The sequence below is a fragment of the Cyprinus carpio genome, unplaced genomic scaffold (assembly GCF_018340385.1).
Source record: "Cyprinus carpio isolate SPL01 unplaced genomic scaffold, ASM1834038v1 S000006695, whole genome shotgun sequence".
NCBI classification, from domain to species: domain Eukaryota; kingdom Metazoa; phylum Chordata; class Actinopteri; order Cypriniformes; family Cyprinidae; genus Cyprinus; species Cyprinus carpio.
Genome location: NW_024879307.1, coordinates 120,490 through 137,757, shown reverse-complemented (window position 1 = coordinate 137,757; position 17,268 = coordinate 120,490). Strand labels below are relative to the sequence as shown.

The 17,268-nt window shown below is 37.6% G+C and overlaps 1 pseudogene; it reads right to left on the bottom strand.

The window, feature by feature from the left end:
• The window catches only part of LOC109101818, a 41,597-nt pseudogene extending 27,015 nt beyond the window's left edge, over positions 1-14,582 (bottom strand).
• Between the last annotated feature and the right edge of the window lie 2,686 nt (positions 14,583-17,268).

The window sequence follows — 17,268 nt, the reverse complement described above, 5'->3', positions numbered from 1 at the left end:
CCCCTCTAATCTTATACTGACCTGCCAGAGTCATTCTGAGGATAAACTTTCATATAACAGCAGAAATCGCTGGCAAGAGACGACACACCAGCTGCTACAATAAATGAATTCCATGTCTGCCGGTACTAAGAACAATACTCACCTTTTCACTGAATCTTTATCTCACCCTCTCATAAACACACGGACAGGCACATCTGTATCTGGGCCCAACACAAAACTCAGACACAAGACATTCTCTTGAAGGTTTTTTCTGCCAAAGCTGTGCTGGTCCTCTTGTGGAATGGCTGCAGGGCTCAATGTAATCCCCTCTGTGATTTTGGGTGCTACATGAGTGTGTGTGTGTGAGTGTGTGTGTGTGTGTGTGTGTGTGTGTGTGTGTGTGTGTGTGTGTGTGTGTGTGTGTGTGTGTGTGTGTGTGTGTGTGTGTGTGTGTGTGAGACTGAGCTCTCACAAGCTTTACTGCAGTAATGCAACTCTCCCCAGCAACACAGTCCATCTCAAAAGACATTTTAAATTCACTTAAAAGTTTTGATAAAGGAAAAGCTACTGTATAAGACCCTACAGTCTGTTCCCTGTACTCCAGCTGTCTTTGAAAACAAGAATGTTCTGTGTGAACAGCCTCTAAGAAATGCACCTGATTCTGTCTGGTGGACCATAATTATACAGGACTCCCTTAAAAGAATAGTTCACAAGAAAACAAAAAAATCTGTCATCATTTACTCACCCCCATGTCATGTCCATATGATGCAAGCAAATGTTAACCAAAACAGTATGGTTACCAACATTCTTAAGAATACATTCTTTTGTGTTCCTCAGAAGAAATGTTGAAGAAAGAATTGTCATCCCTTTAAATTTGCACATCCCCAATGTTAAAGAGGTTTTTTGTTGTTGTTGTTGTTGTTACGGCTGAATTACTGAGGCATATCCACCAAGAGTCCATATGAATATAAAGAACATTATGGCTAGACTAGCTAGGAAATTTTTATAAAATATATATTAATATTCTCTAATCAATACTGAGAATAATGTTTCAACCAAACTAAATTGTTTTACAAGATTTGGAAACAGACATTTTACAAAGGGGTTTAGAAGAAGAAATGAGCATAACAACAGTACTACAGTGGGTGTCTGAGCTATAGTATATAAAGTGACAAATGTAAGTATTTATCAGGTAATCAGCCAAGATACAGATCTGGGCTTTTAATGCCACACTTACTATTTAGTAATATCACACGTTAAGACATGCAATGCCCAGCTGTTGGTGTATAAGCTATTGACTTGTTTAAAATCATATACGGAGCCAAAGAAAATATATGCACATCTAGGCAGATAAACCATTAAATCCCCAGTGATGCAACTTTACTTTACCAAGACAGTCACCAAACTAAGCATCCCATTTCATGAGAGTGGATCGGTCACTCTGCTAATAGCATTTCACAAACCGACCCAACTAATGGTTAAACATACAATAAAACATACAGGTAGACACACATAGCATTCACATTCACTGACTTCTGCTTGCTCAAGCATGCACACATACCACGGGAAGATGGTCCAGACGTTTACAATGAACCAGCTGAACTTGTCTTTGTGGATGGAGGCTATAAAGTACATTTGAGGGGTGATTGTCATGAAACTGCAGTTTTTCTTAAACACAGATGAAACTTATGTAAATCATTATGTATAGCACATAAAAGTTTCCTTAATGTGCACAGTGGAACAAAGGAAATAATTTAATACTAATTATATAGCTAAGGACAGATTAATAAAAGCTTGGATTCGCTTTTAACTGTAATGTTTTCCTGAATCTGCTGAGTCAGAAAAAACAGATAAAAGGGTTTAAATAAATAAATAACTTAAACACTTTGTGTCTGATTGCATTTTAACAGCCTACACACCATTTAGCATAAGAGTGCCTTGATCTGTCAGATGCTTGCTGTTAGTGGTGACAGATAACAAAACAAATGCTGAGTCAAGTGTGACTGATAGGTTCCCAAAACACCCAATTAAACTGTAAAAAAAATCTGGATAACAGAAAACAAGACATAAAGAAAAATGCTAATTCATCAATTAATCAACTCGTAGTTTAAAAAAAACACTTAAATTGTGGTAACACAATACACGTTTTAAAATTTTTTTCATTCACACTTGTGCTAGCATTTTAGATCGACACCATTTGAGTCCATACTTCACAACACTTAAGCGTCACTTTAGTCGATACTTACTAATCAGGCTTAGACTTTTGCAAAAGCTCTTATTCAAATCTTAGTTCTATACATACGAGCCCAGGTGTTTTAATTGTTTGCATTAGAAAGCAGCAATCCAGATCATCCAATGATTGCTTTAAATCTCCATGTAATCTCTTTAGTCCTATCTTGATCGTGTTCATCCATCTCAATCAAGTGAAATGCCTTGAAGGCAGATGTTGTTCACTTTTTGATTACCTTTTTTTTTTTTTTTTTAAAAGAAGACATTCTTCACAATGCCCTTATTTCTCAAAAGCATTCTGCATGAACTGATTGATATATGCAAAACAATGTTCCCTCTAAGCTGCGCGCGCGCGCGGCCGCGCACTTCTTCCACCGCAGCCGCGCAGAAGAAATAATGTGCCGCGCACACACATAAATGAGTTGGGAAAGCCATTTGCGAAAGCGAATGAATTGCAATGCTCGGATAAACCGCTACAGAGTTGGTATCACGATAGAGTTAGAAACGGCGAATGTGGTTAGTTTCATAGAAAAGGAATGTGCGGCAAATGAGTCGCTGTAGAAACCGAATATTTTAATGGTTGCGTACGAAATAGCTCAAATCGTGCGCCGACGCAAACGCAATGACGTGAAATAAAACGTCATCATGTATTAAAGAAGAGCGGCTTGATTAAGTGCTGGAAACAGCGGATGATGGGCACAGAACGGTAACAAAACTCAGAGACATTTTACAGTCACACACAGGTGTAGTTTACATAGCTATAGAAGAATTGACGTTCACGTTCTTTTTTTTATTTAAATATTTAACTTACAGATCTCATTTTAAATGCTTCAGTTTCTGTCTCTATTCTATCAGTTTAAATGCTTCAGTTTCTATTCTATTGTATTCTATTCTATCAGTTTAAATGCTTCAGTTTCTATTCTATCAGTTTAAATGCTTCAGTTTCTATTCTATTCTATTCTATTCTATCAGTTTAAATGCTTCAGTTTCTATTCTGTTCTGTTCTATTCTATTCTATTCTATTCTATTCTATTCTATCAGTTTGAATACTTCAGTTTGTTTTGATATATTATGTTAGGCCTATATTATAAACCTAATAAATAATTGACCTTGTTTTTAATGGAGTCTCTGCTCATCAAGGATGTATTTATTTTATCGAAAATGCAGAAGAAAAAAACAGTAATATTGTGAAACATTATTGCAATTTCTAATATTGGTTTCCTGTTTTAATATACTTTAAAATATAATTTATTCCCGAGGAGCAAAGCTGAATTTTCAGCATCATTACTCCAGCCTTCAGTGTCATATTATCCTTCAGAAATCATTCTAATATGCTGATTTACTATCAGTGTTGAATCTGTTGTAATGCTTAATATTTTTACTTATTTTTTGTTTTTTATTTTTATTTTTGGAACATGTGATACTTTTTTCTTTGATTCTTAGATTAATAAAAAGTTAAAAAGAACAGCATTTATTCAAAATAGAACTCTTTTCTAAAAATATGTCTTTATTATCACTTTTTATCCATTTAACACATTCTTACTGAATAAAAGTATAAAATAAGAAAAAAGAAAAAAAGAAAAAAAATTACTGACCACAAACTTTTTAGTAGTGTATATTGTAACACAAAATTTCTATTTTGAATAAACACTGTCCTTTTTAACTTTTTATTTATCAAAGAATCCCCAAAAAAATCACAAGTCCCCAAAAAATATTAAGCAGCACAACAGTTTCCAGCACTGATAATAAATCAGCATATTAGAATGATTTCTGAAGGATCATGTGACACTGAAGACACGAGTAATGATGCTGAAAATTGCTTTGCCTTCATAGGAATAAATTATATTTTAAAGTATATTAAAATAGAAAAACTTTTATTTTAAATTGCAATAATATTTCACAGTATTATTTTGTGAAATAATATTCAGTAAGTTTTATCAGGTAATCTAAAATGTACATCATTTAGTCACGGTCAAATAAAATACAAATAGCACATTAAAGTTAAAAGTTACACACTTTTTTTGTGTGCGCGCTGTACAAGTCTGGTATAAACGATGTTTTTGCACAGGTGGCCGAAATGTCCGCCCAATAGAGAAAAGTTTTGCTCAGCAAGAAAAAAAATTAGAGGGAACATTGATGCAAAACTCAAACCATCCATGATGAAAAAAAAAAGAAAAGAAAAAAAAAAAAACCTTAAGGATGATTTCAGCACAAAACTGTTACTGCACCTGGTTTCTGCAAGTATGGGCACATAAACCAGGTGGTTTAGTTAAGAAGTGAGCACAGATACACTGCAGGAAAATGGATTCACACAACTTTGCCAAATTATCTGAAAGAAGTCACTTTAACAGTTAAATCCCATTACTGCCACAGGTGTGGGAACAGAGATGGTCCCTTAAATTGGTGACAGATGCAATGTGAAACATGTACACACGCTCAGCAGTGGCACAGAGATGAATGCGAGCTGTGCCTGGCATCTCATTAGCCGGTGGGGCTTCCGGCTTGAGTTAGTGCTGTCATTCCGAGGAGCTAATGAGAGGCTTTTGAACAGATGTCCAACGCGAGGGGGGTGAGACAACTTCACCTTCGGTGCTTTAAGCCTAATTTATCCCAACTATCATTCTGACACACCATTTTGATCACCCACCCCCCCATTAGCCATAAAATATATACAACACCAAGATACAGAGATCAACAGAAAAAATAAAAAGCATAGTCTGTTATAAATACACACCGACTAACCCTCAGGATTTGAATCAGTGGATAAGCTCATGGAAGCCAGCTTTTTTTTTGTCAGTATCAGCATGCATTCTACTTATAAGTGCTGCAGTCCTACTATGTCACAAGCCAATGAGAATTTAACAGCCCATTAGGGATTGGACACTAAATTAATGGGCTTCTAAATGTGTTATCAGCATCCTTCATCCAGTGGGACTGATTATGTAGCTTTATCAGATTAGAAAAGACATCAGGCAGAGGAACTTCAAAATGGCCAAAAATTCAGTATGTGTGCATCATACGTGAAGGAATTATACTTAAGGCACTATAAAGACAATACATTAAAAGATTCAGTGGCAGTCCAAGCGAATCTTCTTGAATCTGGCCTTGCATTTGTACAGCTATAAACCACAACAGTAGTCCATCTTAGCTGACAGCCAGGCTGCTACTGTTCCTTCATCTGTAGGCTGGGAAATAGATCTCCAGTCTCCAGGGAGAACCAAACTGCCACGCCTGACACCAGCATCTATGTAAGTGTGTTTGCGCAGAGAACCTATTTGTGCTCCGGCAAAAAGCCAGACATTCTCCAAATACTATGTGCTATTGAATTACACACACTAGGGTGTGCGACTGGCACACTGTTGTATATCAAATTGCAGCATGTGCAAGGAAACATAATGCAATCTGTCCGGCATGGGGACACTGGTGCTCAGCCAGTGAGTACCACAACAGGTGTGCTGCTACTTTTCCCCCCTTGATTTCAAATAACATATCGTCCATATTTCACCAATGAAAGTGAGAAAGTGACGTGACATTCAGCCAAGTATGGTGACCCATACTCAGAATTCGTGCTCTGCATTTAACCCATCCGAAGTGCACACACACAGAGCAGTGAACACACACACACACTGTGAACACACACCCGGAGCAGTGGGCAGCCATTTTATGCTGCGGCGCCCGGGGAGCAGTTGGGGGTTCGATGCCTTGCTCAAGGGCACCTAAGTCATGGTATTGAAGGTGGAGAGAGAACTGTACATGCACTCCCCCCACCCACAATTCCTGCCGGCCCGAGACTCGAACTCACAACCCTTCGATTGGGAGTCCGACTCTCTAACCATTAGGCCACGACTTCCCCCGTCGTGTATGAACATCATACTGTTGACAGAATAACGATGAAGCTGTTGGAAGCAACATTCTAACACATCTGATTACAGTTTCAGAGAAATCTGAAGTTCTGCATGAGCAATTACTAACCAAATACACTGTTTAATCATAGAAGAAAAAAGAAAAGACCACAATAAAGGGATAGCTTTTGTCATTCACTTTACCTTATATTTTTCAACATTTTTCTTTTCCATGGTACACAAAATTAGTTATTCAGGTGAATCTTTCCCATACAGTAAAAGTAAAAATAGCTGTGGCAGTTTTGGATGCTATGGGCAGGGGACGGATCCCACTAGGGGGCGGCAGCAAACTTATACAGGAATTTATAGAAAGAAGACGGATGGGGTGTGTGGTATCGGAAACTACTGTAGACTTGAACTTTGGTCGCCCTGCACAAACTGTGTGACCATGTGCACTTCCCGCCAGGTCACATCTCTGATAGAACTGCATAAACCAAATGTTTCTGTCAGTCATGCCATTTCTCTAAAGCAGGTCAACTGTTAACATGAAAATGAAAACTTATAGTCTGGCTTCAGTGAATCCTCAGTGGCCACGGGGCATTTTTCCACACCATTCAAAGTGGAGGACTGAGCATTCTCAGTCTCCCTTGCGCATAAACAGTAGCCGGGGGTTAGCAGAGACCTTCTGAGAAAGCCTGACAGAAGTCACATCATCACAGTGGTGTGGTGTTGACAGCAAAATATTTCCTCATTTCAAAGCCATGGCACAAACACACCAGTCATAATGGCATATCATTTGGCTAATAGAGTGTTTCTTGGTGTGTTGGCTGATGATCATCCAATGATCTCTTTCCCCAGTGATAACATGCTGTAATGAGTGAATTTCAAACTCCGCTCTCAAAGAGGCAGGTTAGCCAAGCTGACAAGACTAAATACTGGTAAAACTCTACAAAAGACTTTGGACTTGCCACTTCAGTAATAATTACCATGCTAAAGCCAAGAAAACACCCCAGTATAATTAATCTTCCAGATGCAAGTTATGTTGTTTAAAACAATGCCAGGATATTAATGCAATCTAAAGCCATGTGATTTTTTTTCCTCCATTAATAATGTCCAAAACAGGCTCATTGCATAATATCATTGAACATGTTTCAGAGAAAGATATTGAAAACAGATTTTGTATAAAATCTGGTCACAAAAAAAAGGATAGAAAAGCAGTGAGCTAGTCAATATCTATTTCCAGATGTTCAAAAAAATTAGGTAATCTACCAAAAAAGAAAATGTGGTTAGAGAACTGAGCATTGGTACTAAAAGCATTGGTCCGTAATAATATGGCCCATTATGCACTCATGGTATACAATTCTATGTATGTTTACACAATAAAATTTTTATTATCATAAATTATTATTATTATTTGTAATTTTAATTGGTTTTATTGGTTTTATTATTTATTTATTTTTATTGGTTTTATTATCTTTTGGTATATGTTATATATTTTTATTATTTTATTACACATTTTATTATCTACTTAGACACACATACACAGGTAGATAGAGACCAAGCAAGATAAGTAAGGATTAAAAAGGGAGGGGGACACGTCCAAAATACCTCTCTGACAGCGAGTGCTGACATCTGCCAAAGCATAGACATGCCTTGAAGAGATAGGAACCAAGGTCAAGTCATCACATTTACCTGCTGCCAAAAGTCTAAGGCCTTTGGAATTCAGTTTGCTCTGAAAACAGGCAATATCCACAGACAGCTTACGCTTAAGAGAATTATCTGTTCCGGCAGAGCACTAGCCCTCACAAACAGTTACAGGTTATCCGCTTGTTCAGCACACAGGATTAACTGACCACGGGTGCCAAGTTTTTGGTAGGAGTGACTAAACCCAGTCTAACTAAAACAGCATTGCCCACAAATCACTTAACCTTCACTACACTGTAAAATATTAGATGATAATGGTTATCATTATACTAGTTCATGCAATAGTCTCTGCATTAAGTCTCTAGCAGATGTTAAGGGTTTCCTGAGTGCATGACTCTGTTTATTAAAAAGTGCACATACATCTGTCTTCAAACTGTCTGGGGGTGGCGGGTAGGATGAATAAAGAAAGGGAGCAAAGAGTCAAAGTGAGGGATGAGTAAAAGCTTGAGGAAGTGTTGTTGTCAGCGAGTGATTGACAGGCATTAATTGCACAAGTTAAGCAGGACCTGAGGCTGCAATGTTCAGCTCTTCCAGTCTAGACAAGTGCAGATGACCACTAATGTCATGGTCAGCGTCAGTGCTGGAACTTGGCTCTTTAAAGCATTGCTTTCACATATAGACAACAGTTTAAAAGTTTGGGGTAGGTATGTTTTTAATTAATTTTTTAATGTTTTTAAAAGAAGTCTCTTGTGCTCACCAAGATTGTATTTATTTGATCAAAAATACAGTAAAACAGTAATATAATGACATTTTATTATAATACAATTTAAAATAACTGCTTTCTATTTTAATACACTTATCCCTGTGATGGCAAAAGCATGTCACATGATCCTTCAGAAATCATTCTAACATGCTGATTTAGTGTAAACTTTCTGTCTGGAGAAAAAACAACAACTAGATTCGGATTAAAAACAAGAAAACCTATTTGTGGTTATGCACATTTGACTGTATCCAGAACTCTACATTATCATATTTGTTGTCAGTGCAGTTTGAGATATACTGCTTTGAAAGTTAAATCTGGGCTCAGCATTATAACAGCATTAAGACTTGCCTGCGGCCAAGAAGGCATTAAGAACTCCTAGACGTTATTTCTTATCACTGCATAAATCATCAAAAATGAGAGGTAAGCAGACAGGAGGAAGCAGCTATGTAGCACAATTACAGTCTTTAAAATCTGACTCCTATTTTTCAGCCTTACAGTTGAAGCAACTAAATGTCTCCTATTTCTGTAATAAGATAAATATTAAATAAAATAGTTTTACTATCTGGTAGAGAACAGCATTTGCAACACTCAAGTCATAGGTTTGTTTCTCAGGGAATTCACAAACTTCAAATTTTCAGCACCGTAAATTGTTTTAGATGAAAGCATCTGCCAAGTTAGGCCTGATTCGAAGGACAAAGCAGTGTACATTCTCCTCAGTGTAGATGAAGGACACCAAGACTGAAATGATCTTCACCATTTCGGAGCACAAGCCATAGATTTCTTGACTTCATATTTTACTGAAACAAGTGGACATATCATTCGTAGGATCAGGGGTATTAGACTGATGATGCACAGGTGGTGCCAGCACAGAAGACAGAAAGGCCATAAAATTACAGGAGAAAAAAAAAAAAAAAAAATCCAAAGCTAAGCTATATGACCCAGTTCTACAGAGGAACTACATGGCCCTGCTGCTGATCCCTTTATACTGGAGCTCTGTTTGGGTTAGGAATGTATACTCTCTGTCCATCAATACAAAGATCAGACAAGCATTGACTTGCTTACTTGCCAAATCTGTCACACTGCCTTTCAAGTGTGCTGACAGCAAAAACATGGACACCTCAAACTGTGCAATCTTCTATTCTAGGCGAGTTACAGAGATGACTTCCCTTTAAACAAACTGCATAGTATTGTATAAATAATCTCTTCAACTTCCCAGAGCTTTCCTCCTTAAATCTTAAAGGTTTCAGTGAAAAAGCACACTCCCCATTGAGCTTTTCAAACTGGGGAATTGGCAGGGTATAGCTTGTCGATTGACAGCAAACTTCAGTGCCTACAGTATTACAGCCAGAAAGGCTGGTGAAAAAAGGACTGGGGTAAACTTTTACTTTAACAGGGAGTCATTTGTTTTAGGTGTGTGTGTGTGTGTGTGTGTGTGTGCGCACGCGCGCACTTGTGTTTGCGTTACCAGAAAGCTTGTTTTCCATTCATTGGACTACTGGGTATTGAAAATCCTTTTGGTTTAGGCTACCCACAGTGTATGCACAATTCACAATCGTAAAAAACTTGAAATGCTATGGAAACTACTTAACACAACAGGCTGGTAATGTAGAGCTTTGCCAAGCAAGAACACTGCCAGCTGTCACACAGTCTCTGAGTTCTGGGAACCACCTTCCTCTGAAGCCTTTACAACAAAGGTAATACCTACAATATGTTGCTCTCCTTTGAGGAATGGATTGAGCAAGTGGCTTCAAATTTCAAATTCATTAATTTCTCCATGAGTCCAACAGTAACAACTGTTCAATAACTGTTTTGCCCATGCAATGCAAGTAAAAACATCATTTTCCTTTCATTATATGGCCAAAATAAATACATAAAAATTGAGACATTTTTCAAAATATCTCTTAGCATTACACAGCATAAATAAAGTCTTACAGAAAAAAATAGGGGAAAAAAGAAAATATAAACATTCAAAATATTATAAAAAACTGCAATAGTATCTCAATGATACTACATTAACACTGTGTGAGGGTGAGTAAATCACACCAGAATTTTCATTTTTTGGGTTATCTATCTATTAACCTGCATGACGTACATGAAATGCCATAAAAAAATGTACATGTTAATAACATTCAAGCAACACTATGCTTTAATCATTACACACCCAACACTTAACTGTCGGCTATGTGAGGCACACTGCATTTCCCAGTTAGCTGATGCACCACATTAACCCCACTCCTAACTGAGTAATCCAGTAATGCAGAGCCTCACGAGGCATTCGGTTGATATTGAGGCGGACTCTCACACGTCTCTGCCTGAGATATCAGAGGGGTTACAATAGATTAATAGTGGATAATCTGGCACCATTAGAAAACTGCAGCTGCTTTCTGAAGCCACTCCATTGCTGTAGAACTGGCTTATGGACACAACTAAAGATGGGAACAGCTAAATGTCCATGGTGCAAGTGCAGATTTGTCATTATTAGGGTAGGACACTGTTGCAACAAGGGTTAATGAACAACTCCTCACCAGTTCAGCATCTGGGTTCTGACTGATTCTTTGCTTCAATGTCATCTAGTTAATGCTGATAACATTCATCATTTGATATCAATAGCATGGCTATACATCATTTCACACTTAAGTCTAAAACAGTAGGTTTCAAACCCTGGGTGACCTTCGCAACTTAAAAAACAGGTCGCCAGGATGATTTAAGGAAAATGTAATCATGTATGTAACAAAGTTAAAGAAGGAAACGGGAACCCACAAACGTAACTTTAGTAACAAAACAATCATAAACAACAAAACGAAAGTAAGCAGCAGACACCTCACTGCAGGTATTTGTGTTTGCTGTGTTTTTTGCAGCATTGAACATTGTAGCCAATCACAGACATATATGTTGATTTCTGGAACGCAGTGACCAGAGGTGTTTCACAATCCACTCACCACTCAAAACACCAGTTTGGTTGGCCACCTACTGTAGGTGTAAACTATAGGGCTGTTAATTTAACATGTTAAAAAAGTACAGCTAATCAGTCAGATAATACACTAAAAATGTACTTTTTACAGAAGTAAAATTCAATGCAAACACACTGAAAAGTTCATTTATTTCAGTAATTCAACTCAAATTGTGAAACTTGTGTATTAATTAAATTCAATGCACACAGACTGAAGTAGTTTAAGTCTTTGGTTCTTTTAATTGTGATGATTTTGGCTTACATTTAACAAAAACCCATAAATTCACTATCTCAACAAATTAGAATATGGTGACATGCCAATCAGCTAATCAACTCAAAACACCTGCAAAGGTTTCTGAGACTTCAAAATGGTCTCTCAGTTTGGTTCACTAGGCTACACAATCATGGGGAAGACTGCTGATCTGACAGTTGTCCAGAAGACAATCATTGACATCCTTCACAAGGAGGGTAAGCCACAAACATTCATTGCCAAAGAAGCTGGCTGTTCACAGAGTGCTGTATCTAAGCATGTTAACAGAAAGTTGAGTGGAAGGAAAAAGTGTGGAAGAAAAAGATGCACAACCTAACCGAAAGAACCACAGCCTTATGAGGATTGTCAAGCAAAATCGATTCAAGAATTTGAGTGAACTTCACAAGGAATGGACTGAGGCTGGGGTCAAGGCATCAAGAGCCACCACACACAGACGTGTCAAGGAATTTGGCTACAGTTGTATTCCTCTTGTTAAGCCACCCCTGAACCACAGACAATGTCAGAGGCTTCTTACCTGGGCTAAGGATAAGAAGAACTGGACTGTTGCCCAGTGATCCAAAGTCCTCTTTTCAGATGAGAGCAAGTTTTATATTTCATTTGTATTTCATTCCACCTAACTGAATGTAAGCCTACATTCTATATTGGTTTCTAAAGCAAATATTTGTCATTACTATTTAATTATCCACTTATCTACAGAACCATAATAATAATTTATCTATGAATACGGTTTATTCAAAACATTGATATAGAAGACTAATTTGCAGTTTGATTCATCAATTGACGATTCTTGTTGTAAGACCATGGATATGCCTCTATTGTAAACAGACTAACCTTCAGCATGGTTACTTAAATTATTTTAGTGAATTAGCATTTGAAGGTCAGGTCAGTGCAGACTTGCCATTTGAGTCACTAAGAAGGACATCTTTCACCATCCTTCATCAGCTGCATCCTCCTACTCATATCAATAATTTGTATGAAAACCAAAATAACATAAAAGTGTTTTTTTTTTTTTTTTTTAATTAAGTATGAGACAGATGAATGGCTTCATGAACTGTGGGCTGGCAAAACCTCTTTTGAGGTTAACCTGAAAAATTTGGTCAAGTAGCTTTTTAACCTGACCTTAACCTCACACTGCAGCTGCTAAATAAAACCAGCCTCAGATCAGCGGTGAAGAACTGCCTCAATCAACACCAACCAGAGATGGCTGTGACAGAGCATCTACTGTTATGGCAATTAAAGATAGCTAGAGAACAAGACTCTCCGTTCAGAGACCCTTGGCAGAACACACTACCAATTCACCTCCATTCTAAGCCATTGGGGAATAAAGGTGGTGTTACGGCCAAAGACCCCTATCAAATGGCAATCACAAGGGTCTTCCTTGGCTCACAACTCTGACCCGAGAGGACTATATATGTACTGCATCAGATGTGCCAATTCAATTAAGCCTGCCTTTATTAGACAAAGATGTTAGGATTTTATAGTCTTTTGGGACTCCAGTTATACAGAAGTTACTTTTTTTTTATATGACAAACAACTAGAAGGATTTTGAGTTCATTGGCTTCCTAACAAAAAAAAAAAAAAAAAAAAAAGTATATTTTTCCATATAAACATTGCTTTCCAGTAGACATGTTCTGCATGTTCCACAGTTTAGAGAAAGAATTATAACACAATGAAAGCTCTGATAGTGGGCCCAGAGAAGCAAGATGTTTCCACTCTGCTTCACCCCCTGACACAGTAAGGGGCGCTCCCTCGCCTAAGTCAACACAAGTAGTAGTTTACATTTTGTTAATGGTGCGCAATGGACGACAGTTGGACTGTCCCCACCAACGCCTGCATTACAACACTGAGCTTATATTTTCAGAGCAAAGTTAAATGGAAACTTTTGCGTTATTTTATTTATCATTATGATTTTTTTTTAAGTTCACCTGTGAGTTTTTGGTGGGATTCAGAGGAAAGCAAATTACATGGCCCCGGGGCACCTCACGCTTTATGAATGGAGTCTTTCTGCGATCAGAGAGAAATCCCTTCCCAGGGGACCTGGTTACCCAGAGATTTTTTTCCTCTTAAATACACATACAGATGTGCATTTCATAGACATGAAAGCCAAAGGTAACTTCAACTTCCTATTAAGCATAATGCTGTGTGAACCTCTTAAACTGTAGCCATTTATGGCAAGCTGTATAAACATTTAATTCAAGTACCATTTCTGTTACTGTTATCTGTTCTAGTAATTACTATTCCTTACATTAATAAGTACTCTGATAGTGACTGGTATATTTTTCTATTTCACCAGTTATTTATTGGATACTAGTGCTATTACTTATTTCAACAATGACTAGTATTCAATCAAGTAGTCACTTGGTTGGTTGTAGGTAGTCATACTTATTCTGTGGTACTTACAAGCGTTCCAGCATCACTAGTACCTATATCACATGAATTTGTATAATAAATAAGAGCACAAATATTAAACATTTCTTATCTCACTAGTTTACTTTTTTCCTAGTAGAATAAAATGGATTACTTTGTTTTAAAGGAATACATGTTAAAAGGCTTGCCATTGCAGAGGTAAACTCAATGCATTTAGTTGTAAAGTTGCCCACAGAAGTCCCACACAGGCAGCCTAAGAGAAAAAGACGATCATGCAATGACTCTATAAACTTACCATTCTGCTGTTTTCGTGCTGGCGTGGTGAATCTTACTGACGAGACTCGATTCCGCCACCGAATCATGCTGATGAAGAGACGATATAAGAATCCAGAGAAGCAATGGAATCATTTGGATAAATGGTGGCTGTCGGTGCTTATAGGCACTTAGCATGTGTTGTTTCAATCACCATGCAGAAATATTGCTCGTGAGACGCGTATCCAACTTTGGACACATCTGTAAGAGGCACGCGTAAAGTGAAGTCCAATAATCCTGATCGGTCAGGGTTTCGACTGCGAAAAACTTCCCTGTGGAAAGTTTCCCAAGGAGCATCTGCGCAAAAGTTAAGCATTGATAGCAGTTACTTAACTAGTGAGCGCACACCTGTTCGCCTAAACAAGTGTGTTTCTGGAGGACAGTTGAACGTGTACTGCTGTAAAATCAAGATTTGCTGAGACGCGCAACATGCATTTGTTTTTTTGCAATGTGTTCGACTTTCCCTTGCAAACACATATAGTCCATTCGAGTAAACGCAACACATACCGACCGACTCTGGGTAAAAATGGCACTTGTAGCGCTGCCACGTCCAACTTTCTGAAGGAAATGAATGCCTAGAGGTAGCTCCGAATGTTTGGCGAGCGCAGACGGCCGATGGGCGACACAACAGGTGCTGCACATAAAGTAAAAGTTCCCCGTGGAGGAAACTCCCCGGAGAGGCGGGGACCATTCACAAGCTGCTGATGTTGCTGCCGCTATAGTCGCTTGAGTGTGAGGACTATATTTCTCACATTTCCACTGCCACACAAGTGTGTGTGTGGGTGTGTGTGTGGTGTGTGTGTCAAAGAGAGGGTAAAGATAAAGAGAGAGAGAGAGACACAGAGAGAGGCGAAGGAGAAAGAGAGCGAGCATATGTTTATGGGCCAGTAACGTGATGTAGTTTTTTGATTTCTTAAATTAAATCAATTTGTATAATGTTGTTTGTGGTGTTTGTAGTCAAAATTGTCTGTATTTCTATATACAGTGAATGTGTTCGCTATGAGACCTTCTGTTTGTTTGTGTGTGTGTGTGTGTGTGTGTGTAGATTACAGATTTACAAATAAAACGATTAGAAGATTTTCTGTTAGGACGGAATATACAATGGTAAAGAAACACATAACATTACATAAGTATTTTTTATCAGGTTAGTTATCGATCATTAATAACCCAAAACCCCTTTCAGGTCATGTCTACTGAACCGTCATTCACATTTACATCCATGCTTGTAATGATTTTTATTCATGTTCTGAACCAAATCCCCCTCCAAAGGGGCAAAAGGATGTAGGAAATATCAGCAGAGTGTGCATGGATCCAGCCACACTTTGGAAATCTACTGGAAATAGTAGACCATAAGGGAACTTTTGGCATACAAGTTTGAACATACTATGCTTTGGGACAAACTTATTCTAATCTCACATACTATTTAGTACGGATAGTGTGTACATTGGGATGCATACTGTGAAAAAAACCTGGCAAGCTGTCCGAATATGTGGGAGACCACCAGTGCCAAGTAACATATAGAATATGGTACTATAGAAACTATATAATTATATAGAATTTTCTATAAAAGTGTAAACGTTTATTTAATTTTTTTTAAGTGATAAAAATTCACAGACACTATATAGGCTAAATTTTAGGGATTTGGAAGTTTTAGCTTGCCATCTTTTGTCATTTGTACTGTGTTGGCCGTTTTAACGCTGCCTCTGCAAATGGTCTTGAAGATGCATTAATCATTAGTTCATGACTGCTTTACATGTTTATGGAATGGCTTCCTGAATGGGTGTGACCATTTGGAACAAGGCCTAACACTATTATTATCACAAGTTGTGGCCTGTGTCGGTTCGTATGTCTAAATCTTTTCATCATATTGTTTGGCATTTCATCATTGTGAAGTCAGAACAATGCCCAAAGCATCTTAAGGGAACCGCTAAAGACCTCTTAATTTTGTCAAATCAAAGCTGCAGACAGTGCACTAACTCCCCTTGTGTAAGTTATTTCCTTCTCCCTGCTCAAAGCATCAACCCATGAAGAGGTCTTTTCATGTGGTTAATCTCATCTCCCCAGTTGTCAATGTGTTCCTTACGTGCCTTTTTAGGTGTAGATTTCTTTGGCAGACTAAATAATCAGAGAAGGGCACACATTGAAATGATTTCTCCCAGACAAAATGATGCATATGGCAAAGCAATTCACTTTCAGTCCCCATGACCACTACAAAGCGGGGGAAAAAAATCTGAGACCAGAAGCATGTGGACGCTGAAGATCTCAATCTACTGACTAAAAATAAATCAGATGTCTAAGTTTGTTTTTTATTTTTTATATATATATATATAAGTGAAGATAGATATATATAATATATATATATATATATATTATATATAATATATATATAATAGATATACAGAACATACATATAGTAACCTCTGCAATATGATGCACTATATATACAAATGTTCTAATTTTGAAGCATGGCAGGTATAATTGATGCTTTTTTTTTTTTTCTTTTTTGACAATGATTGTTTGGACGGAATAGTTATTTTTTTGATTTTATTTGTTTTAAAACATGGTACGGTACAAGATAAAACAGCCTGTTGCTTTATTTTGGCAATTTATTGCTTTGTAAAGTATTTGCCTTCTAGGTATACGGAAAATATTGCTATGATACTCAGTACTAAAACATGGCCTGATGCTATGTGTGCCCGGCCATACTTTATTTAATGTTTTGACTCTGTAAGAGAAGCATAGTTTCCAACCCAAAAACCTGAGGCAGTAGGCAGGAAATTACCCTGCCAGTATGGATCGCACTCATATCAGTAAATGGAAAGGTTTCAGTAATTGCTATTTAGCCTTGCGTGCGACACTAAGACTGTCTTATGCTTCCCAAATGGTGTTCCTGTGAGTCACATTAAAATCT